Raw genomic sequence first — 21,893 nt, 5'->3', positions numbered from 1 at the left:
ATGGCTATAAAATAGAAGGCATTTGGACTGATTAAGGGGCAGAATTTTGGAGATCAGAAATTCAGAATTAGAAATATATAAAAATAGGCTGGCTTTTAATGTTGAAGAGGTCAGTTTAGTTTGAGAGTGAAAGTGACTGGATTTTAACACAAAAGTTCAGTTAGTTAGAGAGTGAAAACAGGCTGGATTTCAATACTAAGAATTCAATATTGAGAGTAAGAAAGTCTAGTCTTCTTTGATTGCTGAAAATCAGTTAAAAGAGTAGAGTTTCTTGAAAGTGTTCTTCTTTAAGAGTTAAAGAATAGAGAATCAGAAAGTACTGTTTCATTGTATTTCTGAAGAGGCCCGAACTTGCCAAGCATGTAATTTAATTAGGACTTTTTCTTCTTTCATTTTTAGAGACAAACAAAAATAGAAAAAATGTAGTCATTTTAGGATTATCCTTTTAAAATAAACGAGACGAGCCTCGCCAAATAAAACGCACAAGCCGCGGGGCCCTCATAAATGCATATATATATTAAAAATACTTAGAATTCGGGATGGGCTGTCTAGCAAATTTCACGGCCTTCCCCAAAATAATGGATGGGCCGTCTAGAAAATTTCACGGCCTTCCCCAAAATAATAATACGCTAGTCACTTTTAGGCGCGCTTTTAATAATTTACTTTCTTAAACTCGGGTGTGCATTTCATGCGACCCAAATCCAAACCCCAAAACGTCGAGTCAAATGTGTTGAGGATTACGGGTGCATTTCATGTGACGTGATCCAAAAACATGTTTTAAATGACATTCAATTTTCTTTAATAATTTTTATAAAAGCCGTTTTAAAAATTTAAAATTTGCACATAGGTTCAAAAATGTATTAAAATCAGATAATTAAGCCGAACATAACAGTTGAGCGACCGTGATAGAACCACGGAACTCGGGAATGCCTAACACCTTCTCCCGGGTTAACAGAATTCCTTATCCGGATTTCTGGTTCGCGGACTATTAAACAGAGTCATTCTTTTCTCTTCGGTTCGGGATTAAACCGGTAACTTGGGACACCATAAATCTCCCAAGTGGCGACTCTGAATTTCTTAATAATAAATCCCGTTTTCGATTGTCCTTAAATTGGAAAAACTCCCTATATGCCCCTGCGGGCGCGGACCAAAAGGAGGTGTGACAGCACTGGCGACTCTGCTGGGGACTAGAACCCAGAACGTTTTGTTCAAGGTTCAGAATTCGAGCTTAGATAATTGTTGTGTTTGGCTTTATCTGATTTTGTTACATGATCTGTGCCTAATGTGCTAATTGACTGCTTTTACCGCTTTGATATTATGTGAACTATATATAAACTGTGCCGAAACCCATCTCCTCTCTGAGTCTTCTAAATCATGAAGAAGGGTGCACTTCGTGTGACTTCTTTTCTGTATAGTGTCTAATTCCCAATTTAGAACGAGGTTTGGATAAGTTGCAAAGCCGGCGAAGCTTCTGTATTCCCGGTACGCTGCCTCCCCCTCGGCTCGAGCTGTCTGCTCGGGTAAGCCAGGTCTAGAACAAACACCTAGGTTTTGAACCTAGAATAACTCAACCTCATGCCGGATCCCTAGTAGGAACGTTTATTTGCATCATGTGCATTTTGACTTAGGGGACTCAAAATAGGGGTTGGGTCCGTCTAGGACAAGCAACCTGAAGTGAAAAGACCATCCTACTACATCTTGTTTGATTTATGCATTTGTTTGTTCAAGATTTGCATGCGGACCGGCTTACGAAAATTAGGGAATACTAGAAAATCGTGAAAAAAAGAAAATAACAGTGTAGAGAGATAACTACTTATTTTCAGAAAAAAACAATGTCCAAGTAGTGTCGAAACTCTGCCGAAATTTTGAAAAAAAAAGTGTATTTTTGAAAAGAAAGGAGTCTTGTTTTTTCTAGTTTGTTTTCCTTGCCCAAACTACGTCGGTTGATTCTCACCGGATGTGAGATACGTAGGCAACCCTCATCGGGTCCAACTTCCCCTTTTTGCAAAAATACCCAGAAAATGTCAAAAAATTTATTATAAGTCGGGCGGTGCCGTTGTTGTCAAAAATAGCCAAATATTCCTGAAAGGGACGCACGAGGGCTGACTTTGCATAAACGGCCACTTTTGGTCATTTTTTTTTTTTTGAATTTTGACCAATTAGCCCACACAGCCTTAGAATCCTTGCCCCCGAGGCTCTGTAAGGCCGTGTTCTCAATGTCGGGTTACTATTTTGGAAAAAACAAGAAAAGAGTCTTAAATAAATCAAGTGAAGTTGTTTTTGTCAAAAATAGCCAAATGTTCCCGAAAGGGACGCCGGAAGGCTGACTTTGCATAACGGCCATTTTTTATCATCCTTTAGAGTTTTGATCGGTTGACCCTCACAGCCTTAAAATCTTCATCCCGAAGTGCTGAAAGGCCGTGTTCGGAAAATCGGATCTTTCTTTCTGAAAATATAGTCAAATCATTTTTTGAGTCAAATCATTTTTTGCTTTTGTTTAAATCACCTTAATAAATGTGCAGGATGAGCACAAGTGAAAACAAACCCTTCATCGTCTTTAGCGAGGTCCCTCTCCAGCTCCATATGTGGTGGGATAATTTGGGAAAAAGCAGCAAAGAAATAGTGGTCAGAGTCTTGGGGGGTCTCATCAGTCTACTAAATGTCAAGGCGAGTACGGATGTCATCGAGGCTTTGATACCATTTTGGGACTCGACCTGAAATGTATTTCGCTTTGAGGATTTTGAGCTTACGCCCACAATGGAGGAAGTAGCAGGTTATGCGGGTATGAATGGGAATCTGAGAAGTCAGTATCTGTTGTCACCAAGGCCGGTATCGCCACACCGATTTCTGGACTTGTTAAATATCAGCCGGACTGTGCAAAATAATGATTTATCAAAAGGATGTTGCGCTCTTCAGTTCTTATATCAGCGTTATGGTAATCCGCGGGGTTTTGACGAGCCAAATTTGGGACTGACTCACGCCGGAAACAGAGGTAAATGGGAAGCAAGACGAACCTTGGCATCCATAATGGCATTCTTGGGAATCATGGTTTGCCCACGAGACGAAAAGAAAATAGAGATAGGTCTCGTGGGGATGGTTGATGTAGCAATGAAAAGGGCTGACAGCACTATAGTTCCCCTAATCTTATCAGAAATATACCGAGCATTGACCGTGTGTAAGGAGGGAGGAAGTTTTTTCCAAGGTTGCAATCTATTACTTCAGTTGTGGATACAGGAACATCTCTACCATCGAGTGGGGTATAGGAACTTCGGGTTGACTGGTTTAAACTGCATTGAAAAGTTTGAGAAGCGGGTAACGGGTGTTGCGTTCCCCGAGGGTACTGGAGATTGGTTTATACGACTGAGATCACTAACGGCGGACCAAATTGAATGGGCGTTTGGGTGGTTGCCCGTTACTGAAGCAATATACATGTCGGCCAAAGAATGTTATGTTCTTCTGATGGGTGTCCGTAGTATCCAACCATACGCTCCCCATCGGGTATTGCGTCAATTGGGAAGGTTCCAGATTATCCCTCATGATGAAGATTTGAGCAAGCATACTATCGAGCTAAGACCGAATGCCACAGTCCCGGAAGATACAATTCGCAAATTGTGGCATGAATGCAGATTCCTTTAGCCCAAAACTATGGTGCGAGATTTATCCAAAGACGAGGTGGACCCAAAGTATGATGCATGGTTTGGGAAAAGGTTTCGGATTCGTCAAAGGCCTGCTAAAAGAGCCCATGTCCAGCAATTCACGAATGACTCGCAAGAACAATGGGGCTGGCTGGCAAGAGAAGAAGGCTATCGGGTTGAAATTGGCAAGCTAAAACAGCAAATTGAGGATCTGAAATATGAAAATAGTGTGCAAGTCGATGTTGACACAGGAAAAAAGAACATATTGACTCAAGCAAATAAGGCCTTGAAAGCCCAAATCCAACGAGTCAGAATGGATGCCGACAACCAACAAAGGAGTCGGTCTGACGAAGGTCTGATAACTGAGTTGAGAAACCAAGTCATTAAAAGCCGAGAGGGTTTGGCAAGATCAGAGGCCTGCATAGCCAGAATTCGGGCCAGATGGGCAAAAGGTGCAACAGCGCGAGCAAAGCACTTACGACAAGTGAGAAGGGATTATGAAGTGAGCATTGAAATATTAAGAGAAATAAATTCCACTCTCAAAGATCGGGTCTTTAAACAAGCCCGAGATGCCAGAACGGACAGGAAGCGCTGCTATGATTTAATGGCCCGAATGGAAGAACAAATGGAGAGGTTCCAAGATCAACTCGCTGACAACGCTCAAGTACTGGGAGCAAAGAATTAACGAATAGAGCAACTGTTCATGGAAAGGGATAGAATCAGGGGTAGAATTGAGGAGATTGGGCATTACATCACCATGAGGCGCCTAGCATGTGAGGAAATACCCTGTGATACCCTTTTTGCTTTAGTCATGGGTTACGTCCACCGAATCATGGAAGAATTGAAAATCTTGCAAAGGGGTCTTGCACCAAAGCCCGCGGAAAGACCGAACGATGCCCCGTGGGCACCAAAATTCAAAGCGTTAATGTACTCCTAGTTCAAATCTGTATTTTTCTATTTTCAAAAGTCTGTTGTTTGTCCGTGTGTTTCCTTTTGGCATCAAATTATGTTAGTACTTCGGAGTCTGTATTTTGTTTTCCTTTTCCAAATGGGTAGTTTGTAATAGAAGTTTTAGTAATGAAATAAATTTTCCAAAAATTGGTGTCTTTATTTGTGGTAGAACTACGCACGGTCTGATTCATGCGGGGACATGATACGTAGGCAATCCACATAAGATTCGACCACCGCTAAAAGAAAAAGTGAATAAAATAAAGGAAAAGAAAGAAAGAAAAAGAGAGAAAGAGAAAGTAAATAAAGGAAAGTTTCAGAAACACCTAAAGGGCACAAGTAAAATAAGCTGGGATGATGCATACGGAGCAAAGACATGTCAGAAATGGTTAAACTGCCTAGGAACATTGCATCCCCCAACGTGCAATTGCAATATGTGTTAAACTCTAACGCTAACAAGTTTGTTGTTTTCCAGAGATTTCAAACTAGTTAGTTTGTTAGAACGTTCTGGCAGATTACCATTACCAAACAAGATCCAAAGAGCCCATACCGAAAAGCATGACTAACTCAGAAAATAGTGTTGAAGAGGAAAGGACGGAAAGTCAGATGCTGAAAGATGCAATGGAAAAAATGGAAAAAATGAGACTGGAGATGAACGAAATGCAGCTAGCCCTGGCTAGGGTACAAAAGGGGCCCGAACCACCCGTTACTCCTACTCTCCCACCAGGACACACGCCGGAATACCCTTCACCCAGCCCTTCGACAAGCTTCCCAAGTCACCACTACTATCAAGGAAGAAATCCCTATGATCCCCAAGCTCCACCACCCAATCAGAGCCTTCCCCCACCAAATGTTCCTGTTTTGGTGGCACCCCCACCAGCCACATTACAAAGATCATCCAGTGGGCCGTTGTTTCAGGCTCACGATAACCAATATTACCCCCCTAAACCTACCCTCAAAGCACCCGAGCCATATACTTATAATCCTCACTTTGAAATCCCGGTGGAGACTGAAAAGCCGGCTAAGGGCCCGGAGCAGGACGAAGTGCTTCTTCGAAAATTTAAAAGCCTGGAGCAGTCCTTCAGGAATATACATGGGTTAGGAAATCAGGTCAGTGTAGCTTACAAAGATCTATGTCCTTTCCCTGATGTTCAATTACCGGCAGGGTTTAAGATGCCAAAGTTCGATCTATACGAAGGGCACGGTGATCCAATGGCACATCTGCGAGCGTTTGCAGCAAGATGAGAGGAGCAGGTGATAAAAATGAGCTGCTAATAGCTTACTTTGGTCAAAGTCTAAGTGGGTCTGCACTGGAATGGTACACAAGACAGGATCCGAGCAGGTGGTACACCTGGGACGATCTAGCACAAGCATTTGCAGGTCACTTCCAGTACAACCTTGAGATTGTCCCTGACCATATCACATAGCTGAAACTTGAGAAGAAGCTGGGAGAGGGCTTTAGAGAATTTGGGTTCCGGTGGAGAGAACAGGCAACAAGAGTTGATCCTCCGATGAGAGAGGGGAAATGGTGGACTACTTTCTGCAGACTCTAGAGCCAACTTACTTTGGTCACTTGGTGACGTCAGTTGGCAAATCTTTCAACGAGGTGGTGAAAATGGGCGGTATGATTGAAGAGGGACTTAAGTCCAACAAAATCCTGAGCTATTCGGCAATCAAAGCAACAACTCAGGCCATTCAGAGTGGCACGGGAGGTGCGCTCGGGAAGAAGAAAAGAGAAGAGGTCGCAACAATAAAGACAGGTAATTGGTCCAGATCGAGAGGTCCTTTCCCTCACTACCAAGCCAGACCCCATCACCCAAATTATCCACACACTCCAAATTACCCTTCATAGCCCTACTACCTACCACAAGAACCGAATTTCTCCGTCCATCAAGCCCAAACATATACCCAGCCTCCGGCTCGCCCACAGTGGCGCGTGCCGGCTCCCCAAAATACCTATCCACCTCCACAGAATACATATCCACCTCCACAAAACACATATCCACCACCAAGGTCCTACAGGAATCCCGTTGGGCCAGGTTTCCGGGGGAATCAGGCTTTCAGAAATGAAAGGGTACAGAGACAAAGAACGTTCACTGAGTTGGGAGAAACCTATACTGCTTTGTTCCACAAATTAAGGCCGTTAGGTTTGTTGAGTCCTGTTGAGCCCAGATTGTCGAATCCCCTTCCCCAAAATATGGACCACTAGGTAAGCTATGAGTATTGTTAGGGGGCTCCCGGACATGAAACCGAGAAGTGCTGGAAGTTGAAACGTGCAGCGCAAGATCTTATTGACACCAACAAGATCGAGGTTCAGACACCGGGGGCACCCAACATCAATCAGAACTCGTTGCCAGCACACCATGAAACCCACATGATCGAGCTTGTGCACGAAGGATGAGAGCTAAAGAAACCCTCACAGACGGTGATGATGATCCGTGCCAGTCCAAAAGAAAAGTCGACTGGTGGAGAAGAGGTGGTACAATTGGAAAAGGTAGACGTCAAGTCAGTAGTGGTGATGGCGAAGAGTTCGCTTGTTGTTGCAAAGAATCCAGAGCCGGTCAAAGTAACGGTGCGAGGGGTACCAAGCAAGCCAGCATGCATAGGGACAATTGTCATCAGGCTAGTAATGCAGATGCCGATAACCAGCGAGAAAGCTGGGCCATGGAGCTACAGTAAAGCGATGGTAATGTACAAAGGGAAGGAGGTTGTGGAAGAAGTATGTGAGGCCCAGGGCTTAACTCGTTCGGGAAGGTGTTTTGCTCCCGTAGAGTTAAGAAGGTCCAACCCAGCGGTGGTAAAGAAGCCAGTGACGGAGGAAGAGGCTGAGGAGTTTTTGAAGAAAATGAAGGCACAAGACTACTCCATTGTGGAGCAGTTAAGAAAGACCCCAGCACAGATTTCGTTACTATCACTGCTGATCCATTCCAGCGATCATTGCCAGGCACTGATGAAAATCCTGAACGAGGCCCATGTTCCGGATAAAATCTCTGTAAATCACTTGGAGAGGATAGTGCACAAAATCTTCGAGGTAAACCGAGTGACGTTTTCTGATGATGAATTACCAGCAGAGGGTACAGAACACAACAAAGCCCTATACTTGACCGTGAAATGCGAAAACTCGGTGGTCACCCGAGTATTGATTGATAATGGATCAAGCGCCAACATCTGTACTTTGACTACTCTGAACAAGCTGAAAGTTGATCATGACCGGATTCATAGGAACAACGTCTGCGTCCGAGGTTTTGATGGAGGTGGTACCGACACGGTGGGTGATATCATACTGGGATTGACCATTGGTCCAGTGGAATTCACCATGGAATTCCAAGTGGTAGACGTGGCAGTATCATACAATCTTCTATTGGGGTGACCCTGGATCCATGCCGCCAAAGCAGTACCTTCTACATTACACCAGATGGTGAAATTTGAATGGGATAGGCAGGAGATAGTGGTGCACGGGGATGACGGTACAGGTATTGTGAGTGATGCCGTTGTGCCATTCATAGAAACTGATGACGACAAAGGTCCATGGGTGTACCAGGTTTTCGATGTGGTTTCAGTGGATAAACTTTCTGAAGGCAAGGACCTTCCACTTCCCAGGATCGCAGCTGCGACCTTCATGGTAGCCTTGGAAATGCTAAACAGCGGGTTTGTACCAGGAAAAGGTTTGGGGGTTGATCTGCAAGGTATGGTCCAGCCAGTTTCTTTGCCCAAGAACTTGGACACTTTTGGGCTAGGATTCAAGCCTACGACAGCAGATGTAAGGCGGGCCCGAAAGTTGAAGAAGAAAGTTTGGGTTCTTCCCAAGCCAGTTCCACGTCTTTCCAGATCCTTTGTAAGAGCAGGTATCAGAAGGTTGTCAGTCCCCAAAATTCTCGGACCTCTGATTGGGTCAGATGGAGATTTGAATCAGGGTTTTGAAAGGCTGGTCGTCGACGTCAACGTGATAGAAGCTGGAGAAGGTTCCAGTAGGGCAGATATACAGTTTGTGGGGCCTAGGGCCAATATCAACAATTGGACAGCTACTCCTCTTCCTACCCAGAGGGAGTCTTAGTAGTAGGCTCTGGATTTTCATTCTTGTTTTCTGGATTATTCCAGAGTTGTAATCCAGTTTTGTTTTATTTTTGTATTCGACAAAAGCGTGAAACTCTGTTATCCCGCATTTTAATAAAGTGAAAGTTCTTTCTTTATTTTGTTTTAATGCTGTTTTCTTCTTTTCTCTTTCTGAACAGTTCTCTTTATACTGGTTCTAATGACATGGCATGCACAACGGATCTTCAACCTAGTCTAAAAAATCAATCTGATTCCGAACTAATTGTACAAGAGGTCGATTATGATGATGAATCGGAATACGATGAGGATGAAGCCTTTGAAGAGATAAACAGAGAATTAAGCCAGTTCGAAGAGAAACCCAAACCCAATTTGAGCGACACTGAAGCTGTCAATTTATGGGATGCGGACGATGTCAGGGAAACCAAAATAAGCATCCACATTGAGCCGAATATCAGGGAGGAACTAATCAAAGCACTCATTGAATTCAAAGATGTTTTTGCATGGTCGTACGATGACATGCCGGGCTTAAGCACCGATCTAGTGGTTCACAAATTGCCCACTGACCCGGCGCGCCCTCCTATCAAGCAGAAATTGAGGAAGTTCAAGACAGATATGAGTGTGAAGATTAAAGAAGAAGTAACCAACCAGCTGCAGGCAAAGGTTATTCGGGTCACTCGATATCCTGATTGGTTGGCTAATGTGGTGCCAGTGCCGATGAAAGATGGGAAGATCAGAGTGTGTGTCGATTACCGCAATTTGAATAGGGCAAGCCCCAAGGACAACTTTCCATTACCCAACTTCCATATCTTGATCGATAATTGTGCCGGACATGAGATCGGGTCTTTTGTAGATTGCTATGCTGGGTATCATCAGATTCTGATGGATGAAGAAGATGCGGAAAAGACGACATTCATTACGCCGTGGGGGACTTATTGCTACCGGGTAATGCCTTTTGGCTTGAAGAACGCTGGGGCAACGTATATGAGAGCAATGACTACGGTGTTTCATGACATGATACACAAAGAGATTGAGGTGTACATAGATGATGTGATCATAAAATCTAAGCGTCAGGAAGACCACGTGGCAGACCTAAGGAAGTTTTTCCAAAGACTTCGAAGGTACGACATTAAGCTCAACCCGACCAAATGTGCATTTGGTGTTCCATCTGGAAAGCTGTTGGGATTCATCGTCAGTCGGTGAGGCATTGAATTGGACCCGTCAAAAATCAAATCCATCCAGGATTGCCACCGCCGAAGAACAAAACAGAAGTAATGAGTCTGTTGGGAAGGTTGAATTATATCAGCAGGTTCATCGCTCAACTCACGACGACTTGTGAACCCATTTTTCGGCTACTGAAGAAAGATGCTGCGGTAGAATGGACGGCAGAATGTCAGGAAGCCTTCGACCAAATCAAGGGGTATCTATCAAACCCACTTGTGTTGGTCCCACCTGAACCAGGAAGACCATTGATTCTCTATCTAACGGTACTGGAGAATTCATTTGGTTGCGTACTGGGGCAACATGATATCATAGGAAGGAAGGAGCAAGCCATCTATTATCTCAGTAAGAAGTTTACGGTCTATGAGGTTAAGTACACTCAACTTGGGAAGACGTGTTGCGCCCTAACTTGGGTGGCACAGAAGTTTAAACATTATCTGTCATCATATACTACTTATCTCATTTCATGCTTGGATCCGCTGAAGTATATTTTCCAGAAGCCTATGCACACAGGGAGGTTAGCGAAATGGCAAATATTACTCACGGAGTTCGACATCGTCTATGTGATGAGGACGACCATGAAAGCCTAAGCATTGGCCGATCACTTGGCTAAGAATCCTATTGATGAAGAATACGAGCCGTTGAGGATGTATTTTCCTGATGAAGAAGTGATGCATATAAATGAGTTGGAATTATCTGAGGAACCAGGTTGGAAGCTCTTCTTTGATGGAGCCGCAAATGCGAAAGGAGTTGGAATAGGAGCGGTACTTATTTCTGAAACAGGACATCATTATCCTGTTACGGCACAACTACGTTTCTATTGTACCAATAACATGGCTGAATATGATGCATGCATTTTGGGCTTACGGTTAGCTGCAGACATGGATGTCCAGGACGTCTTGGTCTTGGGAGACTCGGACCTCCTGGTGCATCAAATCCAGGGTGAATGGGAAACACGGGATTTGAAGATTATAGCATATCGACAATGTTTGCACGATCTGAGCAAGCGATTTCGATCAGTGGAGTTCAGACACATCCCAAGAGTTCACAATGAGGTTGTCGATGCTTTGGCCACTTTAGCATCGATGTTGCACCACCCAGACAAAATTTATGTTGACCCGTTGCATATCCAGGTTCGTGATTAGCATGCTTATTGCAACATGATAGAGGAAGAAATGGATGGCGAGCCATGGTTTTATGATGTCAAGGAATACCTCAGGATGGGGATATACCCAGAGCAGGCCACCGGAGATCAAAAGAGAGCCATTCGGCGATTGGCAAATGGATTTTTCCTCAGTGGAGGAGTGTTATACAAAAGAACACCAGATTTGGGATTGCTGAGATGTATAGATGCTGGTCAAGCCACGACAGTGATGACAGAGGTACATGCGGGAGTTTGTGGGCCACATATGAGCGGATATGTATTGGCGAAGAAGATTCTTCGAGCAGGGTATTATTGGCTCACTATGGAGCGTGATTGTATCAATTTCGTGCGAAAATGCCATCAGTGTCAGATACACGGAGATTTGATTCATTCTCCGCCAACAGAATTGCATACAATGTCAGCACCATGGCCATTTGTTGCATGGGGCATGGATGTCATTGGATCGATATAGCCGGCAGCTTCTAACGGTCATAGGTTCATTCTGGTCACCATCGATTATTTCACCAAGTGGGTTGAGGCTAAAACTTTCAAGTCGGTAACCAAGAAGGCAGTGGTGGATTTCGTTCATTCCCATATCATCTGTAGATTTGGGATCCCCAAAGTGATCATCACGGACAATGGCGCTAATCTTAACAGCAATTTGATGAAAGAAGTATGTCAACAGTTCAAGATTACACACCGTAATTCCACCCCATATCGTCCCAAGGCGAATGGCGCGGTTGAGGCTAGTGCTGTATTCTGGGCCGGGGCCGGGCCTTCGTGGGCCAAACGGGCCGGCCTTCGTGGGCCTGGGCTTCGTGGGCCTGGGCTCTGGCGGTCCCGGGCTTCGTGGGCTCAACGGGTGGAACCGGCCCGTGACGGGCCTAAGCCCACATGGTCCTGGGCTTAACGGGCCGGGCTCGTGGGCTTCGCGGGCCTAGCGGGTTTTTTTTTAAGGCAATTTCTTGTAGTATCATGGCTATATTAAAAATATATATGTAGTATATATGTAGATCTAATTATTAAAGTGCTTGACGAAAAAGAAAAATAACAAAACAATAGTAAAACACTAAATTGTCATGCATAATATATTGTCTTGTAGTATATATATTGTATCTTATGTATATATATTATAACTTATTACTTATATATTTTCTTGTAGTATATATTGTATGTTATGTATATATATTCTCTTATATATTTTTTTGTAGTATATATTGTATCTTATGTATATATATTCTCTTATATATTTTCTTGTAGTATATATATTGTATCTTATGTATATATATTCTCTTATATATTTTTTTGTAGTATATATTGTATCTTATGTATATATATTTTCTTGTAGTATATATATTGTATCTTATGTATATATATTCTCTTATATATTTTCTTGTAGTATATATATTGTATCTTATGTATATATATTCTCTTATATATTTTCTTGTAGTATATATATTGTATCTTATGTATATATATTCTCTTATATATTTTCTTGTAGTATATATTGTATCTTATGTATATATATTCTCTTATATATTTTCTTGTAGTATATATATTGTATCTTATGTATATATATTCTCTTATATATTTTCTTGTAGTATATATATTGTATCTTATGTATATATATTCTCTTATATATTTTCTTGTAGTATATATATTGTATCTTATGTATATATATTCTCTTATATATTTTCTTGCATATTAACCATGAAGAATCAAGACTCTTTCAAAATATAAAGAAATTGTAATATAGTTTTTTGATTTGGTTCCAAGATGGTGGTACAGTCGGTTCTGGTACTACTCTTATTGGTTTTGCCTTAGTGGCTACGTCTAGCCAGCTGTGACATTAAAGCCCGCTGAAGTTGTCAAAAGGGCTACCTCTTTCACAGTTAGAACTGCTAGACACATGGGCTCAGTAAGAGTATGTATCAGGCTTAGACAGGCCCCTTGCTTGGGTAAAAGGGTATAGATCCTTCCATACAGTCATTAAACTATAATAGAATTTCCGTATATTTCGAATCCTTATTGGTCGTGCGGACTACCGCCAACCTTTAAAGTGTACTAAAGCAGCTAGATCTGGATGGCCGTGCGGACTACCGCCCGCCTACCTAGATCCTAATGATAAATGGTATCAGAGCCTAGGAATTTTCATGGTAATTGTGTTATAGATATGAAAGATTCAACATAGATATGAAGCTTTTGGAATGGATCTGGGAGAAACAAGTACTAAAAGTACTAGACTTGAAGAGGTAGATATACCTCAAAACCTTGATTTGTTAAATAAATGGACAATTCCTAAAGTTTCTATAAAAACCATTTATGATTATGGTTGGTTTGATAAACTTTCTTCTAAACAATTGATAAAAACGACTGAACAGTCTTTAGCATTAAATTCATCTGAACAGACTATTCGTTTGTTAAACAAGCATGATATAGATTTATATAAACATCATTACCATTATGTGCATATTGGTATGGTTCAAATTGCTTTTAAACCTTTAACCCTTAAAGGGTTACCAGAGACCTTCTTAGCAGCTCTTAGAGATGCTAGATATCTAAATTTCAGACAGTCTCTAATGGGTTCGATAGAATCTACAGTGGCCTATGGTCCAGTATATTTTAATACTCAACCCAATTTGCAACTATCTCTTTCTGATGTTAATATTCTTGATGCTTTAACTTTAAATGTGAAAACGCATGGTTATAATTATGCGCCTGGTTCTGAACTTATATGTCTGTCCTATAGGATTTATTTCAAATTATTATCTACTTTAAATCCGAAATGTAAGTTGTACGATACTTCGGATCAGACCATATTGGTCGAAACCAATTTTGCAAAGTCCAAGGTCACCACTAGGAGACCTATCAGATGGGAGGAAATTAATTTTCCGACTACATGGACTTTAAATTCTGTTATATCCCCAAGTCAGATTACTAACGACTTGTCAAATACTGAATTTTTGCATGTCACTCAAAATCCGGATGGTAGGATTTGTATTCAATTTGATGATAAGTCTACTATTTATAATAGACATTCTTTTTCTAATCACAGACTTCTACCTGCTATGCAACATATTTCCCCTGTTGAACCAGTTTACGGTCCAGCTCGCAATCGTGTGGCTTCTTTACACACTATTGCTAGCGATAAGCCTGATTCCAAAGATAAGAGGGTTGAAAGGGTTAAGATTAACCCTCAAACAAATATTGTTCAAGATAATGACAATATTTCAGATAAGGATATTCCTTCTCTATCTGAGATGGATTTCGACCCCAATAATATTTAATGATTCCACACCAAATTGATTTTAGCCCAGGTTCTCGGGCCCGTATTTATATTCAAAAAGAATTTTTTAGTGAAAAATGGAACCAGTTTAAAACATGGTTTTTTGATACTTATAGTAAAGAGGATTTGAGTAATATATCTCAAGAATTTTATGAAACTTGTGCCTTACATAATCAAATTATGTATTTTATTCCTTGGTTTATAACAACTTATTTACCTCTTTATATAAAGGTATTAGAAAGATCTTATAAAGACGGGAGTGGTAATATTACTAAAGCAATTTATCCGCCTCAGGCTCCCTTTATTTTACCTAATAATACTGGTATTACTTTCACTGCCTTTCAAAAATTTATTGATGATAATGTGGCAGCTATTAGTATTGCAGAAATTAATAAATTGATTTCTCAAAACAATTATTTGGGTTTATATGTTAAAATTTTAGGAGAACATATTGGTTCTCTTGATAAAAAACTTGATGATTTGACTATTTTAATAAAAAAAAATGGGTACTAAGAAAGGACCAACTGATATTGCCTCCACTTCAGGAAGTAAAACAGTTGATCAAAACATTCTTACCCATATTCAAAGACCTCCTGAGATTCAGGATTTTAAATTTAAATCTCTTGATGACTTAGCTCAGCTTTTAGATAAAAAGCTTTCTGGTTTAAATATTAGACCTATTGATTTATCAAAAAAATTTGCTGATAAAATGGAGACCGTTTCTGATTATAAAACTGAGACTTGGTCAGAGTTTAATAAACTCAAATGGATTGTTAAACAAAATCATAGGTATGCTGATAAACCGAGAATGCAGACCTATTATTATCCTCGTCCTACTCCTCAAGATGTGTTGATTGAGGAACGAGATTGGAATCAGACTAATACGTCTTATAAAGGTTCCGAAATTTATGAATGGAATCTTGATGGTCTAACTGATAGACAATTAACCAATCTCGTACACAGAATGCTCATGTATTCGACTATCTGTAAAAGTGTTAAAAATACAGATAGAACTATTTGCAAAATGATTATTGCAGGTTTTACTGGCCAACTTCGTGGCTGGTGGGATAATCATTTATCTGTAGAGGAAAAGGCGTTCGTTATAAATGCTACGGCAACCGACGAAGGTGTTGATAACATAGGTATGGCTCTAGTAGTGGGTAGAGAAGATGCAGTTTATACTCTTATCCTTACAATTTTAGAGCATTTCAACGGTAGATTTACCTCAAACCATCAGACCGTCCGAACTTTACTTAATGGACTTAGATGTAAGACCCTTAGTGAGTTTAGATGGTATAAAGATACTTTTATGAGTAGAGTTATGGAACTACCCGAGAATAGATATGAGCACTGGAAAGCCAAGTTTATAGACGGCCTCCCTTCCTTATTTGCTGAAAGAGTAAGGAATGTGTTAAAGGGTAGTTGCGGAGAGATTCTGTATAATAATTATACCTATGGTAAGCTTATAGGTGTTTGTACAGAAGAAGGTCTTAAATTATGTAATGAGCTAAGACTTTCTAGACAGCTTAAGATAGATAAGCTTAAAGAAAGGTCCCAAGTAGGTGACTTTTGTACCCAGTTTGGTTTACCCGGAACTTCCACTCAAAATAGGAAGAAGAAAACCAAATATCATAGGTACCCTAACCCGGATAGCCCGTATAAGAAAAAGAGGTCTAGATATAGGCCTAAGGAAGAACGTGATACTAGAAAAGCGAACAGGAAATCTACTCGATTTGCGAAGAATAGATCCAAACGTGATCTCGCTGATATTAAGTGTTATAAGTGTGGAAAGTTTGGTCATATTTCTCCAAACTGCAAGCTTCAAAAGCTAAAAACCTTAGAACTTGATGATGAGTTACACGATAAGGTTTATGGCTTGTTATACACTTCGGGATCAGAATCTGACTATTACTCAGAGACTGAATCTGAAGCTGAAGTTGAGTTAATTGATTTTTCTGATAATAATAAAAATGTTGATACTGCTTGCACTGCTTGCAAAGGTGATATTTGTGCTTGTGATAGTGACGAATTTTATAAATTGAAATCACAATTTGATGATCTTAATATAAAAACTATTACATCTGACAATGTAATAGAACTTTTAAAAGAAGTTACTGATGAAAAACTTCGTGAAAAATTATTACTGCAAGTTCAAGTTCTAGTAGTTCAAAAACTGTTGAAAAATACAAAAACGAATTTGAACACTTTGCACCATATTCTTTATCTGAAATAAATAGAAGACTTCAAAAGTCCAGTACTCCTAGTCGAGATACTTCTTTTGATGATTTAAAAGAAGAAATCGAAAATTTGAAAAGAGATATTAAGTCTCTTAAGCAAAATCAAATGATTTGCGATCACCGGATTACTCAAATTGAGAAAAATAATTCTCTACCTGAATCTTCGACTAAAGGATTTTCTGATTTTTCTAATGATAAAGGAAAAGAAATTTCTGATGAAAAATCTGATTTATTTTTAGGTATGATGCAAATTGTTACTGCACACAAATGGTATATTAAATGTACTATTTTAATTGATAATAATTTTTCTATAACTGATATAGCTATGATTGATAGTGGTGCAGATGTAAGCTGCATTCAGGAAGGATTAATTCCTACTAGATATTTTCAAAAGACTACTCATTTGGTGAAATCCGCTTCTGGTCATGCTTTAGATATAGAGTACAAATTGCCTAATACTCATATTTGCCAGAATAAAGTCTGTATTCCACATTTCTTCTTTTTGGTAAAAAACTAGTTATACCCTCCAATCATACTTGGAACACCTTTTATTAATGCTATTTATCCGTTTAATGATATAGATAAACATGGTTTTTCTGCTACTTATCAAGATAAAAGGATAAGCTATTCCTTTGTTACAGATCCCGTAACTAGAGATATTAATGCCTTGATTAATATGAAACAAAGGCATGTTGATTCACTACAATTAGAAATTCTTAGTATGAATATATTTGATACTATACAATCTGCAAAAGTTCAGCAGAAGATTAAATTAATTGCTGAAAAAATGGCCGTTGATGTTTGCGCCGATCACCCTAGTGCCTTTTGGAACAGGAAAAGGCATATTGTAACTCTTCCATACGAAGAAACCTTCTCTGAGGATGATATTCCTACTAAATCTCGACCTTGCCAGATGAATGCTGAGCTAGTTGAATTCTGCAAAAACGAGATTGATAGTTTGTTACAAAAGGGTTTGATAAAACCCTCAAAATCTCCTTGGTCATGTTCTGCCTTTTATGTTAATAATGCGGCAGAGAAGGAACGAGGTATTCCTCGCTTAGTCATAAATTATAAACCATTAAATAAACATCTGAAATGGATTAGGTATCCTATCCCTAATAAAAGGGACTTGCTATCCAGATTATATGACGCCAATATATTTTCAAAATTTGATTTAAAATCTGGTTATTGGCAAATTCAAATATTTAAAGAGCATACTTATAGGACTGCTTTTAATGTTCCATTTGGGTAATATGAATGGAATGTTATGCCATTTGGTTTGAAAAATGCCCCTTCTGAATTTCAAAAAATTATGAATGATATTTTTAACCCATATTTGGATTTTATCATCGTTTATATTGACGACATATTGGTATTTTCTAAAACTCTGGAGATGCGTATTAAGCATCTTGATATTTTCAAGAAAATTGTTATACAAAACGGTTTAGTAATCTCTAAGCCCAAGATGAGTCTATTCCAAACAAGTGTTCGTTTTCTAGGTCATAATATTTGCCAGGGAAAAATTACCCCAATACAAAGATCTATTGATTTTGCCTCAAAATTTCCTGATGTTATCACTGACAGGACTCAATTACAAAGATTTTTGGGAAGTCTAAATTATATTTCCCCTTTTTATAAAAGTTTGTCACGAGATCTAGCCCCTCTATACGATCGGCTAAAGAAAGATCATAAACACCCTTGGACTAACCAACATACTGAGTTAGTCAAAAGTATTAAAGGGCGTGTTAAATCTTTACCATGTTTAACCCTTGCCAATCCTACTTGGCAAAAGATTATCGAGACAGATGCGTCTAATGTTGGATATGGAGGGATTTTGAAACAAGTAAATCCCAATAATAAGAGTGAATACTTAATAAGATTTCACTCTGGTAAATGGACCGAAGCTCAAAAGAAATACGCTACTGTGGCGCATGAAATGTTAACAATTGTTAAGTGTGTATTAAAATTTCAAGACGACTTATACAACCAAAAGTTTTTGATAAAAACTGATGCTCAATCGGTTAAATACATGTTTGACAAAGATTTTAAGCACGATGCTTCAAAATTAATATTTGCTAGATGGCAGGCTCAGCTAGCACCTTTCGATTTTGAAATACAATACAAAAAAGGAATTGATAATTCCCTTCCGGATTTTCTATCCCGGGAATATTTAGAATAGATTATGAATTATTATACCATGTTTTTGGATGATAAGGTACTGATCACTATTCTTAAAGTGATTAAATTAAATAGAGACTTACAAGAAGTTATACTTGATATTATTATGGCTGACATTATTCAAACAAGGGAAGAAGAACACTATAATTTTCAAGAAGTTATTGATATTCTTCAGTTAATTGAAAATGTGTGTCCCTTCGGTCAAGATGATATCAGCACTAGAATTATGCTATCCTTTTTAATTAATAATGATTTGCAATTTCCGCAGAATGGACCCTTCATGGGTCACCCGGGGCAGAGGTAAGGGAAGATCTTCCCCTAGTAGGACTTATTCTCAGGGATCGTCATACGGATCCTCATCAACCTCTCCAGTAATACAAAGAGGAAAAAAGAGTTTGATAAACTCAAAGGTGCCGCATACAGGAGAATCCTCAGGACATTCTATACATCTGGAAGATATTCCAGAAGACAGTCCGTTATACGGACATCTGCAGGCTTATTTAGCATCCAAAAAGCAAAGTGATACTTTTGCTTCAATTGCTAAAGAGGAAGACAATGACGATATCAAGTCATATGAAAAGTTACCAAAAAGAGAAATGATATTTCTCCTTGAAAACTCTGAGATTCAGAGAAAAGAAGAACCGTGGAAAATATTTCAGAGATATCTGATTAATGGATTATACTATCCGGGTGAATCATATAAAACCCGCACCTATTATGAAACTATCCTGATCAGTACAGGTAGTGCAGAATTCCAGCACTTTTCAGGTTATAACACAAATGAAAATGTTTATAACTTTTCAAAAGTCATTATCAAACAGATTATATCTGTTGAAGAATGGGGTATTTCCACAATGAAAGAAAGGCAGATAAGCCTTAATAAATCACCAATGAATTTCACTTATTGGGATTATATTCAAGCATTTGATAGAGTGCTTTATTATAACAATGAAAGACATAAGCATACTTGGTTTATCAAGGTATGCGCCAAGGTATTTACAGGACCTATCCCTAACTGGTTTTTAAACTGGTGGTCATACCACGGTCCTACTACAAAAAATTTGCCTGAACCATTCCTAAAATTATACAAAGAATGGACAAAAGCCTCTCCGTTCTTAATAGATTTATATCACGCAGATCATATCTGCTATCTAGAAAAAATTGATCAGATTTACTTCTTTATTGAATTTTCTATCCCCTGGATCCATAAATGGACCCCGGAAATGGGTTATACGGAAGAACAAATCCCTTGTTTATATAGGGTATTCTACAACAATTTTTGGGACAAATTGATGAAAACTTATCCCAAAACAAAGACGTTATACGGCCAAGAATTATTAGATTCTATAAAAACACAAATTCATTTATATGTGACAGCCCCTCAAAAAAGGATAGTAGAAGAAAGCACTGTTAAACATATTGCTCGGAGAATATCAATCCAAGATGGAGATAAAATGGATTTGATAAATCAATACTTAGAAGGATTGAAAAGAAATCTGCTCCAATCACTAGATCAGTGTGAAAAATCAGACACTTCAATGAGAAGTGAGACGAGTGGTGATGACCTCGTAGAAGATACTCAACCTATACAGCCAGAAATGATATTATCTGACAGAGAAATCGACAAGGTGGAAGAATTCCTCCAACAGATGCAAAATATGGACAAAAAGAAGACTCGACAGCTTATCAGCCGCCAGGACCCACTTAAACAGTAGATACACTGTTCATCAACAGTAGAAACACTGTTTATCTACAGTAAAAACACTGTGTAGGGACCCAGATGTGGGACCCATTTTACTATTCAAGATTCTTTTTTTTTGTTATTTAAGAATGCTTCTTCATTTGAAGAAGGAGAAGGCCGGAACCCCCCTCTCTCTCTACTTTCTCTCTCCTCTCTCTCTCTCTCAACCAACCCCCTTTGTAAACACTTAGTTCATAGCTTAGTTTGTAAATCGAGTTCAAGAATTAATAAAAGTTTTGAAGTTCATCTTCAGGGCCTTGCTTCTCGGCCTACAAGGTACATATTTATTCTTCTATTAAGTATTTTTAGTATCTCTCCCTAGCCGTGACTATGTCCGGCTAAGCGGATTCATATCTATGTTGAAGCACTAATTTCTCTTGCATATTAACCATGAAGAATCAAGACTCTTTCAAAATATAAAGAAATTGTAATATAGTTTTTTGATTTGGTTCCAAGATGGTGGTACAGTCGGTTCTGGTACTACTCTTATTGGCTTTGCCTTAGTGGCTACGTCTAGCCAACTGTGACATTAAAGCCCGCTGAAGTTGTCAAAAGGGCTACCTCTTTCACAGTTAGAACTGCTAGACACATGGGCTCAGTAAGAGTATGTATCAGGCTTAGACAGGCCCCTTACACTTTAAAGGTTGGCGGTAGTCCGCACGACCAATAAGGATTCGAAATATACGGAAATTCTATTATAGTTTAATGACTGTATGGAAGGATCTATACCCTTTTACCCAAGCAAGGGGCCTGGTGCAAATTGTTAGGTATGATGCAAATCTGATTTATTTTTAGGTATGATGCAAATTGTTACTGCACACAAATGGTATATTAAATGTACTATTTTAATTGATAATAATTTTTCTATAACTGATATAGCTATGATTGATAGTGGTGCAGATGTAAGCTGCATTCAGGAAGGATTGATTCCTACTAGATATTTTCAAAAGACTACTCATTTGGTGAAATCCGCTTCTGGTCATGCTTTAGATATAGAGTACAAATTGCCTAATACTCATATTTGCCAGAATAAAGTCTGTATTCCACATTTCTTCTTTTTGGTAAAAAACCAGTTATACCCTCCAATCATACTTGGAACACCTTTTATTAATGCTATTTATCCGTTTAATAATATAGATAAATATGGTTTTTCTGCTACTTATCAAGATAAAAGGATAAGCTATTCCTTTGTTACAGATCCCGTAACTAGAGATATTAATGCCTTGATTAATATGAAACAAAGGCATGTTGATTCACTACAATTAGAAATTCTTAGTATGAATATATTTGATACTATACAATCTGCAAAAGTTCAGCAGAAGATTAAATTAATTGCTGAAAAAATGGCCGTTGATGTTTGCGCCGATCACCCTAGTGCCTTTTGGAACATGAAAAGGCATATTGTAACTCTTCCATACGAAGAAACCTTCTCTGAGGATGATATTCCTACTAA

This window comes from Nicotiana tabacum, chromosome 10, assembly GCF_000715075.1.
Source record: "Nicotiana tabacum cultivar K326 chromosome 10, ASM71507v2, whole genome shotgun sequence".
NCBI lineage: Eukaryota > Viridiplantae > Streptophyta > Magnoliopsida > Solanales > Solanaceae > Nicotiana > Nicotiana tabacum.
This window is presented reverse-complemented; position numbering follows the sequence as displayed.